Source organism: Mauremys mutica, chromosome 22 (assembly GCF_020497125.1).
Source record: "Mauremys mutica isolate MM-2020 ecotype Southern chromosome 22, ASM2049712v1, whole genome shotgun sequence".
Taxonomy (NCBI): Eukaryota; Metazoa; Chordata; order Testudines; family Geoemydidae; genus Mauremys; species Mauremys mutica.
In genome coordinates this window covers 4,944,098-4,954,589 of record NC_059093.1, presented here as the reverse complement: position 1 = coordinate 4,954,589, position 10,492 = coordinate 4,944,098, and the positions used below count along the sequence as shown (strand labels likewise).

The window sequence follows — 10,492 nt, the reverse complement described above, 5'->3', positions numbered from 1 at the left end:
GCAGCCCTGGAGCCTCCAATCCCATCTCCTCTCCCTTGGGACTTTGATCGGTGCGATTGTTTTCCAGATAATTTCCTTTATACAGACAAACAGATAGTCCCATGGCAGAGTAAACTCACAATAAAAAGAATTAAATCAATTAGAAAACTATGGATCTATTTGCAGCCTGGGAATCAATAGGTGATCACAAGGTGGTTTAGTTGGATTCTTTTCTGCAAGGCAGAATTTAAGCAGGAACCTTGGAACTTGGTCCTAGAAGTATATTAGTGGCCTTTCACAGTAGTAGGTAACCAACAGAAGGGGTTTGAGGAGAAGACATTCACCTTTAGATCTGGATTAGGATTAAAATGGAATTTGGGTTCCAGATGGAGCTCGGGTTCAGAATTGACAAGGCCCAAATCTTGCAAACTGGCAGATTGTGTCTGAACTCTAATTAGGCACTTCAGGCTTAATGTAGTCCAGGAGGCAGGAACCTCCTCTGTGGGCATCTCCCAGCAGCCACTGTGCTGAGCAAAGTAGGGGCAGTTTTCTGTTAGGGCCCAAATTACTCCCATTAGCTCCCGTGGAGCATGCTGTCCTGAACAGGCACTAGAGACTGAAGCAGGCAGATTGCTGCTGAGTCCTGAAGTCAGCAAGTGCTGGTTCAAGGCTGCAGCCAGCCTGTCCTGCATGTGACTCCAGAAGAACATGGAAGGCCCCCTGGGCAGAAATCCCCTGCTACCAGGTTTTGATTTTTCTTTTGCAGATCCTCTAGAGGAAGAAGCTGCTCCTCTGCTCTCTGGCTCTGATCATACGGCTTGCAGGCCTTATTGATCGCTCTGGAGGCCAGGCAGAAGGAGACAGCTTTCTGCAATAGTCTCATCTAGGGTTTTTGATCTTTATCACCACTGGAAAAATAGATACTACACATGAGGCAGAAGATTCCTTTCTGCTGCAGCTGTAGCCCTCAGCTGGGTGTCACAGGGGGAGCCTTTAAGGGCAAATGGGGCCAGCCCCGCCTGTGCCATAGCAACTGCGATGGGATCAGGTGTTAGTATGGTGAGCACCTGGGCCTCCTAATGAGAAGGATCAGTCTGGAGTGTGGAACCACAGGGAGCAGTTTAGGTTTCTGGAGGAAGCCCTGACCCAGGGAGAAGCTGCTGGGAGGGGATGCAGTGGGAAAGGAGTCTGCTGCTGAGTAGAAGACGGTGAGAAGAAATGTGTGGTTAAAAGGCATAAAGAAGAGCCCCACAAGCCTGCTGCAGGAGGGGTGATGTGCCCAGAACTTCAGTCAACCACAGGCTATGACAGGACTTGAGAGAAGGCAGCCAGAGAGTCAGCTCTTTCTAATGGAGCTGCAAGGACTTGATAATAGCCCAGAAGGGGGAAGAGCTGAGCCCAGGAACTGGACTGAAGAGCAGCAGCATGATTTGTTTAGACATTTTGTTTGCGCTTTAATTGGATGTTTGTTACCCTGGAAGGGGACTGACCTTTCAGTGTGACCTGGCCGGAGGGCTGAGTCGCCCAGAAGACGACTGCTGCAGAAACAGGTGGGCCGACAAAAGGGGGCCCTCGACTGGGAAGGGTCCCTGCAATGTTGCATCCTGGGCTGAGGGGGGCGCCCATGGGGTGAGTATGGCCCAGGACATAGGGCCATTACTGTTGTGTACAACACCCGGTGGGTTGTGTGTTGCACTGGATAATCTTTCTATTGGCTCAAGGTGCCGGTTTGAAAGGCCCTGAGCCTCAGTGCCTAAGGGCAATAACCTGGGTTCTCCGCTGAGGCTGCTGGGCACAGACAGACCCTGTGGTGCTTCCAGGCTCTAGTTGCCTGGCTGATGTGTGTGGTGTCCGGTGTCGTCATGCGGGGTCTCTGTAATAGGGCAGCGGGTCCTGGGGAGGACCCCGGTTGGCAGATGCTGGGAGTCACCAGACCCAGCTGGATGGTGTTAGGTGACTCGGTCTGATGAGTCCCAGCCAGGGGATGCAGATGAAGGCCCAGCTCACTGGGCTGCCTGGCAGCAGGAGAGGGCTAGGAGGTGGCATGCAGCACAGTGGAGGACTGCGCGGGGGGCTCTGAGCATCCCTCAGCTGAATGGAGGCTCTGCTCACTAAGCAGCCAGAGGCCAGGGAGCCTGCACCCCACATTGGGGATGGGACAATTGCCTTATGTTGTCACTCATGGTTAAGGGATGGGCTATGAATTGATTGGCTGGGGCTCATTAGTGTTCCTCAGGCTGGTGTGGAGCCCACCAGCTGTCTGAGTGTATGTCTGCACTGCACAGTTAACCTGAACTCTTTCCCAGGATTTAGCTCCTACCATCTGCCCAGGGAAACCTCTGGAGGCCTGTGGAGGTGCTTTCACCTCAGGCTAACTGAACCAGCCAGGGATGTGGGTTAGAATCCTGGCTCTGCTTTAACGTGGGCTGGAACTCACCCACTTTGCACTGAGGATGCAGGCAAAATTCCTGTAATGCGGATAGTCCTCCAATGCCGTCCCATGACTTCCCCGAAGGGACTGACCGGTTCTCCTGCAATTGACCGGGAAGAATCCTGGGGCACAGAGGACCATGTGACATGCCCCCAGGTGTACACAGGTGCCTGCAGAAACAGTGCAAACACAATAACATAGGTAGGGCGTTGATGTGGGATGCTTATACCCAGGCTAGTCTAACCTGGGTGCTCACACTCGGCTGCCAATCATCTGGGTTAACTGTGCAGTGAAGACATGGCCTGGCCTGGACTCATGGGAGGGCCTACTGTCTATGGCACAGACCCTGACCATGCACAAGTTTCCCCTCATAGTCCTCCAGTTCTAGCATTCGGAGGGGAGTCTCCTAGTCCATTCTGTCCTTGGCTCTTTTCTGCAGACTCCCTGCTAGGGGGCTTCCTAAGTGCCGATGAACAGCTGTTGTCTCAAGAAAGCCCCCTGTTCTGTGTTTAGAATGGAGCCAGAAGCAACCCTCCAGGCGGTAGGTTCAGATGTAGGGAACTCCCCCCCCCCCACCCCCATACGAAAGGGAATTCTCTGGGTTGCCTCATCTCCCTCGCTAACATCGGGTAGCGTAATTAGCAAAGCCTCCCTAGAGAGGCTTTCATTTCAAACTCAGCTCCTTTCCATGTCTGTTGCCCCTGCAGCCCCCTCAAGGGAGAATACAGGGATACAAGTCTGACTGCTACCTGGTGTAGCACAGAAAGGGAAGCATCTCTCTCCGCCTGTCCAGCTGTGCTGAGCACATGGCACTTGATGCTTTTGGATATGGAATTTAAGCTAAACCTGTCAAAGGAGGCAATGTAATTTACATGAAAACCAATTAAATTCCTGGTGATTAGCGGGCTCTTGTTTCTGGGAGATCAAGGGCACATGCCTTTCCTATGGGTTATTTGCTATTTAATGCAAGCTGGATAAGGCGCTGCATAGGGAGAAGGGGGGGGGTGGCGGCTTTTGGGGCTCTTTGAAGTGCTCTTTCATTTTAATTGAAGTTGTTGATCCAGGATTACACAGGACTCAGCTGCGCTGACACCCTATACCCAGATCAGTGCTGAAAGCTCAGGATAAACCAGGAGACCTGTGCATCAGGAAGCCTGCCACATAAGCCAGTCAGCTGCTGGAGGCTCGTCCAGTGGCTGGCGCTTTTGTCCTTTGAAATCAGCTTGGTGGGTGAAAAGACAGGAGGGGATGGAACATCAGAGGAATTGCTCTGTCCTCTCCCAGCACCCTTGGGGCAGCCTGCTCTGCTGAGCGGCACAGTGCCTCACACCTCCTCAGCCACTGCCAAACCTGTCTTAAGCAAGTCCAACAGCTGGGCCCGCTTGGGGAGGGTGAGGGTCAGTCCCCTGTGTGAGTGCAGAGGGAGCAGTGACAGGGAAGGGGCAGCCCTGGTATGTCACAGAGTGATGGTGTGCTCCACTTAGGCCAGGCACTGACTGGCCTAGGAGAACTGGGTTCGAGTCTCATATCTATCCTGATCCGGTGTATAATCTTGGACAAGTCGTTTGCCATCTCTGTGCCTCTGTTTCCCCTCCCACCCTCTGTCTGGTGTATTTAGACTGCAAGCTCTTTGGGGCAGGGCTTATGAAGAATGCTGCTTTCCCTTGTGCTCTGTTAGATTGCGCTGCACCAGACAAGGGGCTCATTCCATTGTCCTGGTTCTTTATTGGCTTTCGCCAGTGCTCGTGGGGGAATTGTACCTGGCCATTTCCCCAGGGTGTGAGCTGAATTCTAGAAGGGTGACAACAGACTTGGTGTCACTTGAATGAGGAAGGCTCATCCAGGCCACGTTTTTGGCTTTTATTACACACCAAGGCCCAGGAATGCGGCTCAAGCTCCCAGGATACATAGATATTCCAGGCAGTAATTCTGCAGGGTGTCTTTATTTTCAGTGTCTTTGGAAATCTTTAAAAACCTTTCCATACTTATTTCCACCCCGCCAGAAACACACACTCTTCCCCCACCAGTATATAATAGAAATGGCCCAGCAACTCTGCAAAGAAAGGCCAGTGTGAGATTTGTATTGATTTAAACAGCTTCTTACCATGTGAAAGTGTGAAACATTTTTTTTAAATGCCAGCTCACTAAGAGCCAGCAGTGAGCAGGGAATGCTAGAATAGTTGGCAAAAAAACAAGAAGAGAAAGAGATTGGATGGGATCAAATAGGTGGTTCATTTCCTCCTTTGTACTGCTACAGAGCTGATGAAATAGAATGTAATCTGACAATAAAATACTGTGTATTTTCCACCAGCATGAATATTATACCTGGTTTCTATACAAATCTATCATGTTCAGCACAACAGCAACAAAATAATTTATTCAAAGGAATCAAGAAAGTAATAAAAACAAAGACTCTTTCTGCCTTTCAGGGCCTTTAAACTGCATTCAGAATTGAGTAACTGTCTGACAGCTTCATTCTGTGATGGGCATTTCATGTCAGAGAATTCCACCAGGCTTATTTACTCTGCAGCTCTTGATTTAATGAATGAAGATTGGTATCTCAGACCACCTGTGCCTCTTGCAGCAGTCCTGGCCAGAGTGAGCTATTGGGATAGTTCCGAATCAATTTCTATTTAGAACATTCTGTTTTCCAATTGCTCAAAACTTTCACAAATAAAATCTCTTGGGGGGGGGGGAGGAGGGGCGGGAGAGGGGTGAAACTTCTCAGGTGGCAAAGTAGCTGCGTTCAGATTGGATCAGTTTGGGGGGTTGGGTAAAGAGGGCTTAACTGAAAATCAGGCCCGCTGTGGTTTTGTGCTTGCAGAACTCAAAACTAGAGTTGGTTGGGAACTTTTCAACAAAATGTCTTTTGTTGGAAAATGCTAGTGCTTTATAATTGAATTTTTTTCATACGTCAGTTTCAAGTGCGAGGCTGCTCAGGTCCAAAACAGAATTTCTGGTCAAAGCCAAGGAGAAGGAGACAAGTATCAGGGGGTAGCCGTGTTAGTCTGTATCCACAAAACCAACAAGGAGTCTGGTGGCACCTTAAAGACTAACAGATTCATTTGGGCATAAGCTTTCATGGGTAAAAAAACCCACTTCTTCAGATGCATGGAGTGGCTTTTTACCCACGAAAGCTTATGCCCAAATAAATCTGTTAGTCTTTAAGGTGCCACCAGACTCCTTGTTGTTTTTTGGGGAGAAGGAGAGACTCGGATAGACAGTAGCCCCAGTGGTTAGTGCATTCACCTTTGCTTGACCTGATTCAGAGACACTTGAACCTGGAGTCTCTCATCCCAAGTGAGCGTGTCCTAAGCACTGAGCTCTTCCAGGGTGGTTTGCTTTCTCCTCTCTCTGGTATTTCCTGACACATTTTGGAAAGTTTTGGTTTTCACTCTGATGCAGTAGAGCTTTTTTTTTTTTTAATATTGAAAACTTTCATGGTCCAGAAAGTCATTTCCCACTCAGCTCTACTCAAAACAAATTGAAGCTAGTGCCTGATTCTCTGCCACCTGCACCATGTAAAGTGATTGACACCTGTCAATCACTATCAGTCTGATTTGGTAACATTTAACTCCCACTCTGCCTCGGTGTCGATGCCTGCACAAGGTTGTGCCCTGAATCGCATGCTGTTTCAGTTCCCCTGAAATGATTAAGCCCTCCTGCACTGGGGTGCCTCGGGCAACCTCTCTAGCCTTTGTTGCTTTCTGGCTGTGTCTGTTTTGTTAGACAACAAAATCCCAGCATGGAAAATCTTTGCTTTGCTTTCCTTTTTTTTTAAAAGCCAACCTGTGTGTTCAATGCCCTGCCCTGCCGTTTTATTGGTGCCGGCTGCCCGGCGTTAGGGTCCAGCACGTTCATACAATTATGTGCTCACTGAGACCATACTGTGCACTCCAGCCTCTGGTCTTACCCTGCTGTTGTGATTGGGGCAGAATGGTCCCAGCTGCCTGCTTACTATTCTCGCTGCTGACTGGGAGCGTGACCTCTCATTTTTCCATCTGAGAGAGCCAGATGGAAGTAGCCAAGACCCTGTCGAAAGGGGATCCAAAGTGATGTGTGCAGGAGAATCTGGCTATTTTTAAGGACACTAGGTTCCCTACAGCTATCTGCCCCCCCCACCCCCTTTATAGCCATCTGATTACCTGCTGCCTGCTGCCATTCAGATGGTAGATACTCGCTGTAGCTCTCAACTGTATTTCCAGAATGCTTTCCAAACCCACTAAGGTATTTTGAACTCCCTTGTAACTGAAGCAACGGGTGCTGACATTATCTTCAGCTGTCAAAATACCCATAGCAAGTACAGCCCTCTGAGGTGGCTTTTGGAACCGTGTGATCCAGAGCAGTAATTACTATTAGCACATCTGCTCTTCTGTATGACGGAGGCTTTGCTCCAAGCTCCGACGCATTTACCTGTTAACTACAGCGACGCTGCATACAACAAATATTTCATGATCCAAAATAAAAACTATCCAGAATAAATCTAGTGTCAGGGTAGAAATAGTCTAACCTCCATGTCGCATTCTCACAAACTGAAGGCTGTAGTTAATATTGATTTGTTAAATGCCAACGACGTGCTCAGTGGTGGCCAAGACTAAACAGACTGTTCTTCATTTGAAGAATTTACGACCTAGCCAAGAGAGAGACTGATGACTAGATTCATCATTTCTGGAGCCGGCTGAACCTTTTTCCAGTGAAAAGTTAGTTTGCTGGGAAATGTTTTATCAAAAAACAAAATTGTCCCTCGGAAAACGTCAACTTCAATGACATTTTCCAGGAGCGACATTTCGAAAGAAAATGTTTCATTTTGTGATGACTTCTCAATTCCATCAAAAACACTGAAATGTTTTTGTTTCAGCATTTCCAGATCCAAAAGTTTAACATTTAGAAAATTTTCAATATTTGGACACTTTTTCCTGATTTGGGATTAAAGCAAATATTGGATTTCCCAGAGGCTAGAAATTCCGTTTGCCAATTGGCTCTATTCATTGCCCTGTGGCCTTTTTGCACAGGGACTTTAGGATAGTCCTAAGCCTTTCGCACTGGGAATACTCCTGTGACAGCGATGCCTGCCACGGGCTATTCTGGGCTAGCAGAGGGAGGAAGGGTTTCAAAAACAGCAGGAGGTGTGGCCAGGGCAGTCCTGGGCAGGGGTAATTCTGTGCCTCTGTGATCTGCCCCAGCATGGACAAGGCACCATGAGAAAGCTGCAGCAAGGAACTGGTTTGAACAGGGATGTTTGTCATATAAAATTGTAGGTACATTTGACTCACATTTGCTGGCATCACAGAAGGAGTAAATCTGGGTCGATTTGAATATGAATATAATTCTCCTATAAATGGAATTGGAGTGGGGTTTGAAAAGTCAGCGTTATTTCTTCCTCTCTACGTTTCTTGTATTTATAGTCTCATTCTCTCTTCCCCCAAATCTGGCTATTTCTCATACAAAGGACTCTTTTCCCAAACTTAGGGCCATCAGCAGGAAAGGCACAATTGATAGTTCTCCTGCAACTCAGCCATTTGTCACTTTGCTCCTGGTTCGCAGGCACATGCAGCTGGTTCAGAAATGGTGTTAAAAGGATAAGAACTGTTTGGTAAGAGAGCCTCTCTGTACATTCTGTGGAAAACTTCCCAGCAGATCTCACTTCACTAGGAAAGTGTTTGCCCTCCACTGACCTTCAGAATATTTCTTACCGTGTTTTTTATTTTTATTTGTAGTACAGTAGAATCTCAGTGACCCAACAGATGGGGGTCCCATTGTGCTAAGCTCTGTACGCCAGCATAGTGAGAGAGACAGTCCAGACCCTGATGAGCTTACGGTCTAAATAGACGAGAGACAAAGGGTGGGAGAAAGGGAGAGAAAGGGTCAGCGAAAGGAAGGGCTATTACTGTTGTGTCTCTGGCCTGAGCGCTTAGCCAATATTTGGTTCCTTTCAGAGTTGTTTGCGTTAGGAGTTGTGAGCCAGGTATTTATTTGGTGTTTACATACAAAATCCTGTTTGCCTGAACACAGTAGAAATTAATAACAGCAGGCAGTTTCTTTGTGCAGAAACCTCCAGGCCTGCCTCTCCAGTGAGTTCTGTGTCCAAGACGCTCTGTGTCCATCCAGTGTCATGGTCACCACTGCTTTTCTGGCTTTCTGCTCTAAACACACATACATACTTAGCCCCTGCTTTTGCAATCAGGAAAACTCCTGTTAATCTCAGAGGAATCTTTTTTGGCCAGGCAGCACATTGCGTCCGGTGGTAGCTTCTGTTGTTTCCAGCTCTCTCACTACTGAAAGGGGACTAATTGCTCCTTCCATTTAGCCCGGAAGAAGGGTGCTTAGCACACCCATTGGCTTTAACCAGAACTGTGATTGTCTTTGGGCCAAAGACTCACTAGATGGCAGCCATTAACCATTTCCAGCATAGCATTATCCCCTGTGTATGGCTAGGGATCAGAGGCCCAGAGAACTGAAGTGACTTGACTAAGGTCACGCAGGCAGTCTGTGGCAGAGTGGGGAATTGAATCTGGATCATCTAAGTCCCAGTCCAATGCTTTAACCACACAATCATCTTTTCTTTTCCGAGTTGTGTGTGTTTAATCTAAAGGTGGGCGCAGGCGAAATCCCTTAGGTCTGAACTCACTTTAACTCTGGGGAAGTTTGAATCCAGAGCCAAGCCCTGCAGTTGGCCTGTGACCAATGGAACCAAACCTCTTGGATTTGATTGCTCCCAAACTTTGCAGCTCAGGCCCATCCCTCAAGCAGGGCTGACTCCCCTACATCCCTCAGCACAGTCACTGCTCACACTGGATGTCTGGCACGACATGATGACAATTCCCACTGCTGTACAGCCAGTGCTAACTTCACTGCAGAGCCTGGCAGGAGGAGGGCTGAGACCATGGTGGGAGGCGGTGATGGAAGGGAGAAATTTCTCCAGATACTGATATCTGCAGTGAGTGAATGTCAGGTAAGCACCCACCACTCCTGTCCTTTAGCACCACATCTCATCTCTTTGGTTTGCTGCTTCATTAGCAAGCTGAATGGAACAAGGATGGGGGCTTGTCCTTGAGAGCTGAGTTCATTCCAGCTCAAAAGGGTCCACCTTTGACATTTCCCATCCTTTTCCTCCTGAGCCAGCAGCTCTCTGATAAGAAGCATTGGCAGGAGCTGTCTTTTCTTTATCACGACAGCCCTGGTTTTCAAACAGTGGAGTGCACCCCCATGGGAGCGTGATGAGGGTATTGAGGGGGGGAAGCACGGGGACCTGACTACAAAATATTCTCTGTGAAAAGGGGTGCTGGAATTTCACCCACTTAACCCCTGCTATTCCAATCCTGGGACACCCACTCATCAGTGCACCTCAGATCTGGTCTGCACCAGCCTGGTGACTCTACTCAGAACAATTCAATATTGCCCTGCAATGCACCCTCTGCTATTTAAGTCCTGGCTCCCCCATCCACCAGTGCCAGTTCAGCTTGATTCTCAACCCTCTGCTACATGGGCACCAGGTTTAATTAATGGGCAGCAGGTTTAAAACAAATAAAAGGAAGTTCTTCACCGAGCACACAGTCAACCTGTGGAACTCCTTGCCTGAGGAGGTTGTGAAGGCTAGGGCCATAACAGGGTTTAAAAGAGAACTAGATACATTCATGGAGGTTAAGTCTATTAATGGCTATTAGCCAGGATGGGTAAGGAATGGTGTCCCTGGCCTCTGTTTGTCAGAGGGTGGAGATGGATGGCAGGAGAGAGATCACTTGATCATTACCTGTTAGGTTCACTCCCTCTGGGGCACCTGGCATTGGCCACTGTTGGTAGACAGGATACTGGGCTGGATGGACCTTTGGTCTGACCCAGTGTGGCCGTTCTTATGTTCTTATCAGTGTTGGTCTATTGTATAACACCACCAAGGTATCTCCCTCTCGATCTCCGGCTATTCTGGCCGTAGGATCCCACACAAGCTCTGCCAATGCACCTTGTTTCTGTTCTTCATCACCCCCAATGGTTCCAGTCCTAAGTCCCATTTTCAAAGGGACTTTCAGTGAGACTTAAGCTCCTAGGTGCCTAAATCACTTTTGGAACAGAGACTTGGACTCTAGT

The 10,492-nt window shown here is 48.4% G+C and overlaps 1 long non-coding RNA gene across 1 annotated transcript in view; it reads left to right on the top strand.

The window, feature by feature from the left end:
- The first annotated feature begins 1,046 nt into the window (after positions 1-1,046).
- The window catches only part of LOC123354853, a 103,493-nt gene continuing 94,047 nt past the window's right edge, over positions 1,047-10,492 (top strand). The window contains exon 1 of the long non-coding RNA XR_006574926.1: positions 1,047-1,529. This is a non-coding gene — a long non-coding RNA (uncharacterized LOC123354853). The remainder of the gene's footprint in view (positions 1,530-10,492) is intronic.